At 40.8% G+C, this 14,666-nt stretch overlaps 1 protein-coding gene and 1 long non-coding RNA gene across 8 annotated transcripts in view; one reads left to right on the top strand and one right to left on the bottom strand.

Annotated features, from left to right (window-relative positions):
* LOC125451232 (uncharacterized) overlaps nt 1-8,598 on the bottom strand; it is a 65,010-nt gene extending 56,412 nt beyond the window's left edge. The window contains exon 1 of the long non-coding RNA XR_007247251.2: nt 8,403-8,598. This is a non-coding gene — a long non-coding RNA (uncharacterized LOC125451232). The remainder of the gene's footprint in view (nt 1-8,402) is intronic.
* The window catches only part of lingo2 (leucine rich repeat and Ig domain containing 2), a 933,051-nt gene continuing 926,778 nt past the window's right edge, over nt 8,394-14,666 (top strand). For 6 of the 7 annotated variants that reach the window (XR_009445446.1, XM_059644477.1, XM_059644476.1 and 3 more), the window contains exon 1: nt 8,394-8,771. The gene's annotated coding sequence lies outside the window, so the exon portion shown is untranslated. Of the gene's footprint in view, nt 8,772-9,563; nt 9,679-14,666 lie in introns of those variants that run through there. The other variant, XM_059644464.1, reaches the window with a different exon arrangement.

Genomic DNA, 14,666 nt, shown 5'->3' with positions numbered 1-14,666 from the left:
CATTGCCAGTACTTTTCATAACAGTAAAAGGGTGGAGATTTGGAAAAATTGTCTGGCAGTCCATTTCTGTGGGGGGAGAGTGATGGGCAGGGTTATGGTGACAGGTAAATTGCATACTATTTAAGAATTGTCACCTTCAATGTTTTGTAATATTTAATTGGACTTCCCTGAAATTTCTGTATTGTAAAAGAGGCGCCAAGGCTTGAAATTTTAAAATTAAGTCTCAAAGAATTCTTCTTTGTGTTGTGATGTGCAGCATTTTGCACCATTAAAACATCCAGAACTGTATCCCTCTTGAAATTAATTGGAATGGAGCAAAACCAGTGGGAAAATAGTTTAGTGAAACCTAACAGTGCTCCATCATCACCATCATATCTCTATGTACTAATGCTCCCCTGTGTCCCACTTCTCTAGGACAACTGCCCCACTCTACTTTCCCATCCATCACATGGATATGTTCCTGGATGGGGGATGATTCCTATCCCACAACATCCAATCCCAATTTCCCATTTGCCTTTCTAACTACACCAGAACTGACTTTGAGAAGGCAGTGATGGGCTCACGATTACAAGGAAAAGACATCCAAAATCGTTTAAGTGGTAAAAAGAGATAAGATCTAAAAATAAAAGTTAAAAACAGTTCAATAGATTACATCCACTGATCCTGGCAAATGATCATTGTCCTGAAACAATGACCATGTTTCTATCTCCACTGATGCTGCTTGACCTGCTTAGTGTTTTCAGGCATTTGATTATTCTTTCAAAATAAAAGCTATTTTGTCTTGGGAAGCATGTCTGCTCTTTTACTGTTTCCTGGTTTTCTTTGGTGCATCATAGCAACAACAGCACTTTCCTCCATGATGAGGGTCAGGCTTTGTCTTGGAGGTAGTAATCCCACATGTTATTCCTGGATTAAGTTTGTAGTGATGGCTAAGAAACAACAAAGCTCCAGCCTGAAACAAAACTAAAACTCAAGCCAAGCACTGATGCCTTCCATCATTTCTATCTATACTCCACACAATACCTTAGAGGTAAAAATACATCCTGACTTTGAATTACTGAGTTAATAGCAGACTGTGGACTTGTTGGACTGAATGGCCTGTTGTCACACTGTGGAGATTCTATGGATAATGGGCCGATTCCCTCCTGTTGCTTCAGTTGGCTGGTGCCTAAAACTCTCCATCTCTCTCTACCTCTTTTTCCTTCTTCAAGACTTTTCAAAAACCTATCTTATTGTCTAAGAGAACAAGGCGTAGAGCTGGATGAACACAGCAGGCCAAGGAGCATCAGAGGAGCAGGAAAGCTGACATTTTGGGCCATCCAATCAAGTATCTTTTCAAGTGTACAAGATAACAAAATGTGAGGCTTTTCAAGTGTATTGTTGTCAACCTTAGCTTGAAGTTCTTTTTTTTCCTGTCTCTGCAGTAGCTAGGAACTTTTATTATTATTAAAGGTACTGGATAAAAGCAAACTGTTAATGAATGTGGACTCAATGCATTTTTTAATTCAAGTTTAGCAGATGGAGTGGGTGAAATCATTAAGTGGCTTAGTTTCTTGGAAGTGTTCAACAGGGTATGTACAGCTAAACAATTACTTCTGGTGGATGAAGACATGTAAGAGGGCATTGTCTTGAAATTGGGCTTAGGTTCACTCAGGAGGGACATTCAGGATGCTTTTCTGCAGACAAAGGATAGTTGGAGTGAGATGTTCTCTCACTGAGAAAGTTGGGAAAGTGAGAATAATTAAAGCTTGCAAGAAAGAGGTCAATGCATTTTTGTTTGGCAAGGTCTTAAGTAGTTATGAAGGAAAGGGGACTGAATGGATATGAGGAATGATCAGTATTAATTGGATGCATATGCAACACTGACGTCTTTTTCCTCTTCCAATGATTCTAAAGTTAGTTTGATCCCCAAATGATCTGTTAATACTTTGTGGTCTCTTTCCCAGTGACTTCAATGACGGTGACTAGACAAGAAGGCTACACGGCATTTTCATTTACAGGGGACTGTCAGATTAATCTGGGTTAGAAAAGTGCTTGCACCTAGTTGCTGGTAGTGTGGTATTGCCTTTACAAATCCTAGAGTATGTAACCACAGGCTGAATTTTCATTTATGTTTTCTTCCTGGACTGAATGGAGCAGCATCTCTGGGAGAGCACCATCTTTAAATCATTGTTGTGCACCTGGACAGGCTCCATTTGTCCAGAACTGCCCAATACAATTCCTGACATTTGTCTTAGACATGACAAACAAGGGCAAATTTGCATCCCACTGTACTGGCAAACCCTGAATGGCTTTTTTGGACAGAATGGTTCAGATGTAAGATTTTATCTTTCCCCATCACCATCAAGGAAGCCACAACACTAGACGATGCCAGTCTGGTCTGAGGTTGCAACCAGGTCGGTACAGTGTAAGCCATGTAGAGGACCATACAGTGATGTAGGAAAACATTTAACAACCTTCTCCAATCTGCCAGTGTGCTGCCAAGGTTTACTAACCAATACGTCATGCTGACTCTATCTCTGATCCTGTATCCACCTCCTGCAAGGCTAATAGTCTATTGGCAAAAATATCTTCTCCCTTCACTGTCGATCATGTCAATCCCTGATACCACAAACTGCGTAGTGATCTGTGCTGTCCACTTACTTGCTTTGGACACATCCCACCTGCACCAAGTATCAGCTTATGAATCCAGTTTTATCTCCCTTAATGACTATTTCTCTCTTTACAGGATAAATCAGCCCCCAGTAGGGCAGAAAGAGTAAAGATGGGCTGCTGAACCCATATAAGGAGAGGCTCTTGACTCTTACCGCTCTGAGTGGCTGGCTGATCCTATCCAAACCCTGGGCTGGCATTGGAGGCTACACTTGACTTACTCTGCTAAGACCCTTGGATGGACTGAAGACTGCTGGCAACTAAGACAAGCTTCCTGGTTTTAAATCTGTGGTAGCCAACATGACAATACAGCAATGCTGTGAGCTTACTGTTGCTGGTTTATTATGAACAGGTGAAATTTGACACTGAAATTTGTGGAATCAACTTGGACTTCGCTTTTTATTGAGATTTCGGTAGTCTGTACTGAACAGTCCTCCAAACACGCCTCCTGCCATGAACAGTCCCTAAACTTCAGGGTGGGCTTCTTTGGCAATGAAACACTTTGGGGTGTCATGGCATTTTGATAGATACTAAATAAATGCAAGTCTTTCTTGTGTTTTTTCCTGCTGTGATGCTGCAATTGGTGCTAATAGAATTAGAATTCAGATGATCTCAATTGGTAACTATGCATGGTGGCACCTTAAATAAATGCATAGGCAGTCTATCTGGTCCTATTTCTTGTAAATTTCAAATTGAAATTTTTAACAAATGATCTGACGGAGCCTTCCTGCATTTATTCATGTTGTGGCTTACATAAAATAACTAGAATCACCTTCAATTGTCTGTTTGAATGATTCCAGAAGGAGCATTTATAAAATCTTTCAAACGTTTCAAAAGTGCTGACCTTCTTGCATTCTTTAGTGTCAAACTTTATTCTGACAAAGTAAATCGCTTCCATTATGAAATAGACATCAGGAGTTCAGTATTTTGTGATTGCACTATAATCTGTTAGGTCATGTGTCAGAAGCCAATATGCAGTTACCTTATAGCAGAGATTTGAGTATTTACAGTTGACCCCGTTGTTTGAAATACAATTGATCTCCATGTTGGCACATGCCATTAAATCATGTAATGCTGAGGGATACCATTCAGTCCACAATGTATGTGTCATCTCTTTGAATGCTCTATCCAAATAGTCGCACTGCCCTGCTTTCCAGAATTATATTCCAAAAAGGGTGAATTGACCACTATGTTAAAAAAGTGCATCAGTAAATTTTACATGTTTGCAGTAACCAGTGTACTAGCAAAATAAATTATTCAGCCAAAGCTCTATCTGCTGCTAATGAGCTATTTAGGTTTGATCACGAATAAACAGAGGATCGGAAATGTTTTCTTTTCCATGTTGGAAATGATTAAATGTAAAACATTTAGTGCACGTCATATTTCAAACAAATCCTGTTTCTGATTGGCCCCAAATAGCTGTCTAATTTATGAATGGACACTTATAGGCAACTGAACTGTTTAGATTAGTAGTCCAAGCTACAATGAAGAACCAAATCATTATAAAACAGTGGAAAAACATTAGATTCAAGAATTGTAGAGAAGTAACCAATAGAATCATTTTATCTTCCGTATATCTTCCAGACATTTCAATAATTTTCATCTCCACCTGTCTATCTTTTAGCAGTACCTTAGATGTTGCATTCTCATCCTATTCACTACTACTGTACTGTGTTGTCCTTGGCCTTTTGTCCTATTGTCATCTGCAATTTTTGTGCTAATTTACCTGGCCCCGTACCCTGATGTCTGGGGTCCACGATCTTCATGCATTCTAAACATCATCAAGTTTGGAACATTTCCTCGCTCCAATACCATCCCAGGCTCAGTTCAACATGCTGGCCTTTGAAGTTAGCAAAGCTTTGGATTCAAACTTCTTTGAGAACTTAAATACATAACCCAGACTGACGAGCTTGGTGTAGTACTAATTGGTGTGCTGTTGTTTCAGAGGAGTTCTCATTCATATGAATAATTAAATGGAGATCCAAGCTGCCTTTTTGATAAAAAAGACCTATAGTTATATTGTACCTTTTGATATCTTAATGTGCTTCATAGCCAATGGAAGTACTTTGAAGTACAGCCATTGTTGTATTGTGATGGTGGATTTTCCTGTTGTTTTGACAAATGATCTGTATCCAACCATAGTTGCTGTGTCTTTTTTTCCCCATGTGGCATAATCCAAACGTCTTTTCCGAATATCTCTTTACCTGAGTTTATGACATTTTACGCTTGTGATTCCATGCTCATCTAACTGATGAATACCTTATTCAGTATTCAGGAATCCCCCATGTGAGCCTGTTATTATCTATATAGAGTCCAATAACTTCAAACAAGATATTTGAATTTGCAGTAACCAATATCAAAAAGTATCCAATGTGCAAGACTTAAGACTTTTGCTGCAAGAAACAAGTTAAAAGCAACATTAACCAAACAAAACCAGAAATTGGTTGCGAAATTCAGCAGACCTGGCAACATCTGTGGAGGAAAAAAAGTTAACAGTTGAAGTCCAGTGACCCTTCTTCACTGCATTCAAAATGTTTAACTTTGTTTTCTATCCACAGATGCAGCCAAACCAGCTCCAGCAATTTCTGTTTTTGTGTGTTTCAGGTCTCCAGTATCCACAGTTTGTTTTTATTTCATTCACTAAATAATCCTTAGTAAGGAACTAATTCACTATATTGCAAAAAATATATTTCCCATTTAGTTTCCAAACATCATGGAATACCTTATGCTTCACTGGTCACTCTCTGCAGTCTTATAGTTTTGATAGGACCCAGTCCAAAACCAGTTCTCTAATGGGTTCACTTCTTCCTGTTTTACTGAGCTAGAATATCAATTGTTAAATAATTTTTACAGAAATCCTGAATGGAATGTCAGCAGTAAGGCCTATTCCAGCAATTCTTCTCTGCTCCTCCATCCAACCCAGTTCAATACATATGGAGTCCTTACATTTCTACATGTTGTGTCTAATCAACAAGAGATAGTCTCCCCTTTTGCATTTCTACTTGATAGTTCACTTATTCTCTGTACTAACCACACCAGATTCAGCCTTTATCACTCCACGAAACCTCCCCATCTGTCCCTTGTGGCCAAAAACTTGAAGACTGAAAGTTTATTGTCTTTCAGCAGAGTTCTTAAATTTATTACCCCGTTGAACAGTTTACCTTTTTTCTTGGTCAGTCGTATCCTGGGCCTCGCTACCCCTGAAGTAACAAAGCCACACAAACTTTGTGTTGTTAAGGATGTGAAACAGATCACATGATAGTCTTCACTACCCCATTTTATCTTGAATCAAAGTGATCTAAGGATCATTATTGCATAAAACTTTGAATTCATCACAAACAGAACAGCCAACCTTGCACAGCTGAGTTCTGGTGTGCTTACTCTATATATCACGTAACACGTTATATTGTGGGATAAGAAACATTGAAGCAAGTGTAAAACATAATATGGTCATGTTCAAAATATATAAAATTGTATAAGATATAAAACACAGAAAAATGCCATGTGGTCTTGCCAATTTATGCAAATATTATGCTCCACTCAACCAACTTTCCAACTTTCCTCAGATAAATCAAAGATGTTTCCAGGTGCCAATATTTCCTCTTAATCAATGCCATGAATCAATTATTTGATCATTAATCTCATTTGCTGTTTCTGAAATTTTTCAGTGTGCAAAATCAGCAATCACATTTTGGGCCGAAACAAAAATGATGTATCAAAATTAATTCATGAGCTGTGATGGAATTTGGGAGTTCCAAGGATAAGAATGCTGCTATATAAATGCAGGTTATTTTTGTTTAATTATCTGTGAGCACCAGTCTGACATGCTCAGCCAATGGCACCCTAGCAACTTGGGTATAAATGAAGACCACTTGGTCCACTGTGTAGATGTGATGGTTAAAACTTTCTCGCTGGAAATATCATCTCCAAAATTATGGACACCCATTAATTACAAACCAAATGTTAGTATATTCACACCAAATTACTGCTGGAAAAACATATGCTGAGAAGGACTTCCAGAAATCAGTTGATTATTGCTCAGTGCACAGAGTATTGGAGTTAGGATGTTAGGTTGTGGCTGTACAGGACATTGGTAGGCCACTTTTGGAATACTGCATACAATTCTGTCCTCCCTGCAGGAAAGATGTTGTTAAACTTGAAAAGGTTCAGGAAAGATTTACAAGGATGTGGCCAGGGTTGGAGGGTTTGAGCTGTAGAGAGAGGCTGAATAGACTGGGGCTATTTTTCCTGGAGTTTCAGAGGCTGAAAGGTGTCCTTACAGAAATTTATAAAATTGTGAGGAGCATGGATAGGGTGACTAGTCAAGGAGTCCAAAGTCAGAGGACATAGGTTTAAGGTGAGAGGGGAATGATTTAAAATCGGCATAAGTGGCAGCTTTTACATGCAGTGAGTGGTACAGTTATAGAATGAGCTGCCAGAGGAAGTGGTGGAGTCTGGTACAATTACAATATTTAAAGGCATCTGGGTGGGTGTACAAATAGGAAGGGTTTAGAAGAATATGGGCCAAATACTGGCAAATGTGACAAGATTCATTTAGAATATCTGGTCAGTTTGGACGAGTTGGACCAAAGGGTCTGTTTCAGTTCTGTACAGCTCTATGACTCTGAGTGTTGTGAATTGTTCACAATTAATTTGGCTGGTCTGAGCCGGCAGTTCAAATATGTTTAGTCTTCTAAACCAGATTGTTTATTTGTTAACTGATATGTGATTACCATTCCCATTCATTCGGCCATGGAGTGTCAGGGCAATTGCAGCTCCTATTCTTTCCCCAGTGGACCACAGAATCTGATTCATGTCAGCACAATCTAACAGCACAAGAAGAAGTCAGCCCCTACCAATGCTGAAGACCACCTGCTTTCACTGCAACCATAAAGCCTGTGATATGTTGACTGCCTCACATTAGGACCCAGGGGCGTTTTGGCGGTGGATGGTTTGCTGATTTCTTCGCCAGAGTTTCTTTGGGACTTGGAATGGAACAAATAAGCATTTCTCAGTTTTGCAAGTGATAACAACAAACATTAACACAACATTGGAACTGATGAGACTCAGGAGAGTTGAGTTTAATTTTCAGGTTTCTTGAAGTAGATCCTGAAGCCGTAACACCCCCAATTTCAATGCTCCAAACACCCTCGAAGACCCCGGTTGACTGGTCGCCCGAGAGGGCAAGTGATCAAGCCCAATTACTCGACAATTCATGTCCTCCTTTAGTGTAGTATTGCTGGAGCTGTAATGCTCACTGTGACTTCTGGTACAATTAGCAACCCTTATAGTGGCTTCGAGCGCTTCTATTCCAGTCGGCAATTTGCCATTACTATGTAGCTTCCGAAGGCAGGGGAATTTCAAGTCCCTGCCCTGGACAGTCATCCACTAAACCCGCCGTACTTTCACAATGTACCTCTAGACCCTGCCCCTCCCCTTCAAACATTCAGAAATAACTGTACGATGCAGTAGAAAAATAAGGGACTGATCTGTCTGTTTTATGTTCTATCCTGCCTGTGGAAAAATGCCCAAGCAAAAAAAAAAGTCAGGCCATTCAGACAGTTCCCAAATGAATATACAAGACATTAATCTCTGGGATAACTTCATACACGGTACCAGTAATTGCCAGAACCCAAGAATTGCGCCTGTGATGCAGCACATACACAGTTGACAAAACGCTCTAAGTAACCAGCCCCACCCCCAACGCAACCACCTTTCCTTCTCTCACTGTGTGTCTCAGAGCTCATTACCTCAAAGTTTTTTTTGCCCTCGGAAACAAGCGTATTAACCGTGAGATGAATTGAAGGATGATTTATCAATGTGGAATGCTGCAGCCGTCTCCACGCCATCCATTCACAAAGAGGGAGCTGGAAGAGGAAGCAACCCCCCGTGTGATTTCTCTTACACCGGGCTCAGTTCTGATGGCGAGCCTGTAGAAAGCGCCAACGGAACAGTAAGTGGAAGGAGCCAAGGAAGCGTCCTCCAAGCTCAGTTTAGGGCGTTATTGCTCTCACATCCCTGCCTCGTCTGTCAGCGGCGCAGGGGGAACAGTCCCAGAACTGTTGTCTACCTCCGGGTGATTATCACAGGGACCGTGGAATTATAAACAGTATCTTTGGGTAAGTAGCGAAACAGAACTACTCTGTGTGCGTGTTTGCCTGTGTGTGTCGCCGCGGTTATTGTCGATATTAATACTGACTGCTTCAGAATACTCTGAAGATGCATCTCGTCAGCTTGCCTTTGATGAGAAGCTATTGTAAAGCAGTTTGGAAGTTCCAGTAAAAGAAATGAACAGAGAGAAAAGAAAGGTTTCTGAATGCCTTTTGTGGTAGAATTCGCTCGACATTTGCTCGTACATGCTGCCCGATTCGACCCACTTGGGTCTATGTAAGCATGTAGAGAAGAAACACATATCACTTTTACTGTCACATTTGCAGCACTGTCGACTGCCTCGCCGGGAGCAACGTGAACATAATTCTCCTCAAGTGTTTAGGTTAAAAAAATAAACTGGATTGAATTCTGTCGCTCGCTGCTGGGCGCGTTCACTTCTGAATCCATCGTAACCTTTTATGCACAGCTGCGCTGAGCAGTGCTCAATGTCCAGCGTTCAGTGCACACACAACACAATCAGACCTGGCCATCCATTAGCCTTGTTAAAAAAAAACCCTCCTGAAACTTGTTTAAAGATAAATATTTGGTTCCTTACAAGTTGATGCACAGAATATAATTCTGGCTAGTTTCCTAATTTCTCTCCTACCACTCTATCTTTCTCTCTCTCTCTCTTTCATAATGTTGTATGAGGCTAAGAACGGCTCAGAGACAGCTGCCAAAACTAAAATGTTAATGCCAGAGCAGTAATGGTTTTAAAAAGTCCATCAATGTTAATGAGCCAACATTTTTGGCACCTACTGCATGGAAAGAGTCCACAAATGTCGCTTGGACCTCAGGCAACGATTTGGTCCGTATTTTAAAATGTGATCTCAACCGATCTGGAAAGATCGTTTACAATTACCCGGTGTAAATAAGGTAAGCAGGTCGCTTTCGGTTCTGATATTTAACCCACTGCTGATGCCACGATACCATCGATCTGGGTGGAGAGAGGGCGGTGAGCAGGGATTGAGAAAACCAAGCGGTGAAATCTCCATTGACGACATTGCAAATTCAGAGTAAGTAGAAATATTCTCTTTTCTTTTCTAAATTTCCGCAAGTTAACAAATCGGGTGGTTTGCCGAGAAATTCGAGTACGTAAAAAAAAATGAAGCTTGATTTTCAAACTGTCAACTTTCAGCTCAGCTCTCATCCCAAATTTTGCATATTAAGATGTAGCGGAATGAATGATAGCGGTGCTCTTATTAATCACTAGTTTCACTGGATTTTTCTTTAAACTCTCTCTCTCATACACACACACATACACCAGATTGTCAGTTATAGAACATTTGCAGAAAAGACAACGTTAGCAAATGCACTATTCACGTCTTGTACCTATGGGAGCTCATCGCCCCGCCTATATCATGCGAATGGACGGTGCTTCACTTAACTTGATTGCGAGAGAATGAAGGGGGGCTCCCTTTTTCCTACCAGCAGCAGAGCGGGTCCTGCATTTAACCCGTCTATTTGCAGGGAACACATTTAAACCACGTAGGTTCAATTGTCCGCTTTTACCTGGCCTGTCTAGTTTTGATTCGGGATAACGAATGCCGTTCTCCAAACAGTTTCGGTAACTTTCAGTCCTCTGAGCTGCGCATTCCCAACATACGCAGCTCGTCTTGCTGACCTAGAATATTGGAGAATGCGTGCCGCACGGTAACCGTGCTTGTCTTGTGCATATATAACGGGGTGGGTGAGGACAGATCATCTTAGATACGGACAGGGTCTATGTTTATGTAGAGTGCATTGCCAGTTAGAAATCTTATCCAACTTATTTGGGGAATCTGGATTTTCTTCAATGCCTCTCGGCCAAGTAAGTATCATACTGAGGAGGTATGACAACTTTTTTTAAGAGAAAAAAATACTTCTATGACCGTCAGTTCTGGCGATTTTCAACAAAATGCACTCCAGCATGAATCTGCAGGAGCTAAGGCAAATATCGAGAATTTCAAATGCCTGCTTTCTTTAAAAAAAATCGTTTCAATGCAACCGTCATTGGAACTGAGATTGGCTACAGTGTAGTACACTGCCTGTCGGGAAGCGCCAGGGGAATATGACTGTCGGATGTACTGCGTTTTCAAGATTTAGTTTTTAAATGGCAGAAATCATTCCCCTAACCTAAGCTTACCATCCGACTTGTGAGATTCCTCCCATATGCAGTTCTTGTTTCTGATGTCTGACCACGCTACCACACACCTGATACTTGGCACAGGAGTCATACTTGTGAAGGACTGGTCCCAGAGACTCCGTCGCTGTGATGTGTTTCATATCAATCTCCAGGGCGGACAGCTGGAACTGCAATTGTTCAGAAATTACGCCATTTTACCTGATTAGGGGAGGGAGAATAAAGGCAGAAAGCTAACTTTTTCTAATATATGATTACGTTCCCTCCCGCCAAGAAATAATGCCATTGAGAGAACTCTCTGCAAACATAGTGGCTGCCCGCTCACAAACAAGATATGGAAGAGGAAGTGACTCAGCGTAGTCTGTCTGTCTCAGGTTGATGCAGCTTAGCAGCGGGAGTACCGAATGTCTTGCAGAGAGGGAGGATTCAAACTTGCAGCTGCATCTCATTGTGCAAGGGTTACCGATGGTAGGGAGTCATTCTTGTTGAAGGAAGCGTCCCAAAAGCTTGCAAATTCATTGATTCGGACTGTTTCTCAGCAAAGCTGATAACAACCTTTTTAATCAGAGATAATAGGAACTGCAGATGCTGGAAAATCCGAGATAACAAGTAACACAGCAGGCCAAACACCATCTTAGGAGCAGGAAAGCTGACGTTTCGGACCTAGACCCTTCGCGAAACGTCAGCTTTCCTGCTCCCAAGATGTTGCTTGTCCTGCTGTGTTCATCCAGCTCCACACTTTGTTATGCTTGAGCGTTTGTTAGCGTCCATTTCAGTCTCAAGTCCCAAGAGGACTAACCTCCTGGTAACTCAACTCACTATAGTTCAGTTCATGAACAGCCAATTTGCATGATATATTTTAAGCATGTTGAATTTTGGATGGTTTAAATGGCGCTGTGTATCTCGTTATTACTTTTGTTCAAACCACTGGGGTATTTCTGGGCTTCAGTTCGGCTATAATTACTGTCCATGCGGACGTTGATACATGTGCCATGTGTTTCATGGACGAACCTGCTTCTGCACATTGGGACACCACACAGGAAATAAATCTTAGGGTCTAGTGTAGGTGATCATTCGAACCTGAACTCCCTGGAACCAAACTTATTTACCAGCCCAACACATCAGGCTTACTCTCCATATGTTACAAGGATGCGAGATGGTCTTATTGAAACATATCAGATCTTGAAGGGGCTTGATAGTTTGGGTACTGGGAAGCAATTTCCTTTCGTGGGGAATACAGGAATGAGGAGACATAGATCTCCCTTTTTAAGACAGGTGAGACAAGGTTTTGTTTTCAATGTTATTAGTCTGTGATATTCTCTTCCCTAGAAAGCAGTGGAGGCAGATAACGGAATATAATCAAAGACCGATTTTGAAAGATTTTTGACAGCATGAGAGTTGAGGTCGGACAGGAAAGTTGAAATAAGACCGCAACCAGGCCAGCTACAAGCTAATGGATTGCTTGAACGCACGAGAGGGTTGGATGGTCGTTTCCTAAATCCGTTTTTCACGTGTACTATCACATTTTATCTTTGACTCCTCATGTAGATCAACTTTCTCATCTTGATTCAAACACTAGCTTGGAAGACAATCCGATTCAATATTACCAAATACAAGCGAGACACACCTATATTTCTGTGATCAGGTTTATATTGCTCTGGATTTAGGTTTTGTGAACAATCAGTGTAGTCTTTCTGTAATTATTGTGGTCATTTGTTTGAACCATCTGTCATCCTTCAGCCCCACCTTTTAATTTTATTCCTTTTCCCCTTTCTCAATTTTTCTGATGATTTTCTGATTCACATTATTGTTCGCATTGTGCTTCTTGGCTTTCTTCAATATCTTCACTGGTGACCTGTGACCATGTAATTGTTAACACATAATGCACGATTACAGAAACTATTCACCAAACTGCACCAGTCATCTGCTCTCCACCCAGTGAGAACTGAAATCTCTGCTTGACCATTGTCTCACATTTTAACTAGTGACTGTTCTTCTTTGTGGGAGGAGGAGATAAAGGCGTTCTCTATGACACATTGGACTTTCTTCAATCCCAATATTAACAACAGAATCTCAAAATGATGCCAACCTTTTTTTAACTGGATTGAGAACTCAACAGTTGAATCTATGCTTCACCTCACAATTGATCATTGTTCACCGAATCTTTAACAAAAACAGAGCTTTGGAGGGATATACCTGTTCCTAGGCACAGCAAATTACCCCACTTAGTTCCACTTTACTTTGTATGTCAATGCCTAAATGAATAGCCCAGTGATGGCAAGAGAAAGTATTTTGCTGACTGAATTACTGTTCACTTACTAAAATGTCCCTGAACGTTAGTTTACCTCTCACATGGAAGCAGTGAGCTTGGGTGGCTAGGATGCTTAAAAGGAAGAATAATTGTATGTCCTCTAATGGGCAAACAGAAACTCCACAGGTGAACACAGATTTCTCAACAGCTCGATGTGGCATTCGTCTCAGAACAAAATTTAACTCTGCAAGTGGATGAGTTGTGCATGAGTTAAAATTGAATCCACAGTTTCAGTTTTTCCACTCATCAAAATCAATATTTTTTCCATCTGCTTATCTTCCTTGCTTTATCTTGTTAATTTTATGTCTGTACATTTTACTGACTGTCATTTCTGACCCTTTCTGCTGCATCACCTTTTGGGTCTGAGCGGAAAACCTGGTACACCTTCTCAATCTATTTTTTTTACACCCTCAAGTGGTACCCTTCTGCATTTTGGAAATTCAATGGCCTGAGTAGTTTCTGTGGTGCATGTCCACCAGCCTTAAAAAAGAACGGACAGAAGCCTACTCACTGGGCTTTTTTCTTGTCATACCACCAAGTGAAACGACACAGGAAATGAAGATCATAAACTGACCATCAAGGTGTGGGAAATGTTGTAGGACACTGATCTACACATCAATTCCTGCTTGATTCAGGAATGACTACTGACAGTCCATTGGTTAGAATTTTCCATCATAGGTGCTGGCTATTGAGAGCAGAAATGGGATGAATAAACTGTGTTTGTTCTACACAGCATCATTTTGCTTCCATCCAGCAGTAGGGCCAGTCAGCACCTAGCTCAGTATGTGTTAATGAAGCTTTGAATGGTGGAATTGCTATGCTGCAGAAGGAAGCCATATGGCCCATTATACTGGTTCTACTATGTAGTGCAAATCTCCTGCCATTTCTCCACATACTTACACACCATGTCTATCCAAGCGGTTATCCAATCTCCTCCTGAATGCCTCAATTTACCTCCATTCACCATATTTCCAGGCATCTCATATCTTAACTATTCATTGCGCAAGAAGATTTTCTTTCCTCTCATGTCACCCTTGATTCATTTGCAAGTCATTTTAAAATGCCCCATTTCCATCTCAAGGATTTGAATATAACCCACATTTGCAAATTAAAATCCTATTTATTGTAAGGCACTTGAAGTTTTGATGCATTGAGGACAACCTATTGAAGTTTTTAGTCATAGAGTCATTGAGATATACAGCACAGAAATGGACTGTTTGATCCAACTTGTTCATGCTGACCAGATTTCCTAAATTAATCCAATCTCATTAGCCAGCTTTTGGTCTATATCCCTCTAAACCCTTCCTATTAATATACCTGTCCAGATGCTTTTTAAATGTTGTAATTATACCATCCTCCACCACTTCCCCGACAACTCATTCCCTACATGTATTTCACTCTGTGGAAAACAAAATGCTCCTTAAGCCCCTT

The sequence above is a fragment of the Stegostoma tigrinum genome, chromosome 3 (assembly GCF_030684315.1).
Source record: "Stegostoma tigrinum isolate sSteTig4 chromosome 3, sSteTig4.hap1, whole genome shotgun sequence".
Lineage (NCBI taxonomy): Eukaryota > Metazoa > Chordata > Chondrichthyes > Orectolobiformes > Stegostomatidae > Stegostoma > Stegostoma tigrinum.
This window is presented reverse-complemented; position numbering and strand designations above follow the sequence as displayed.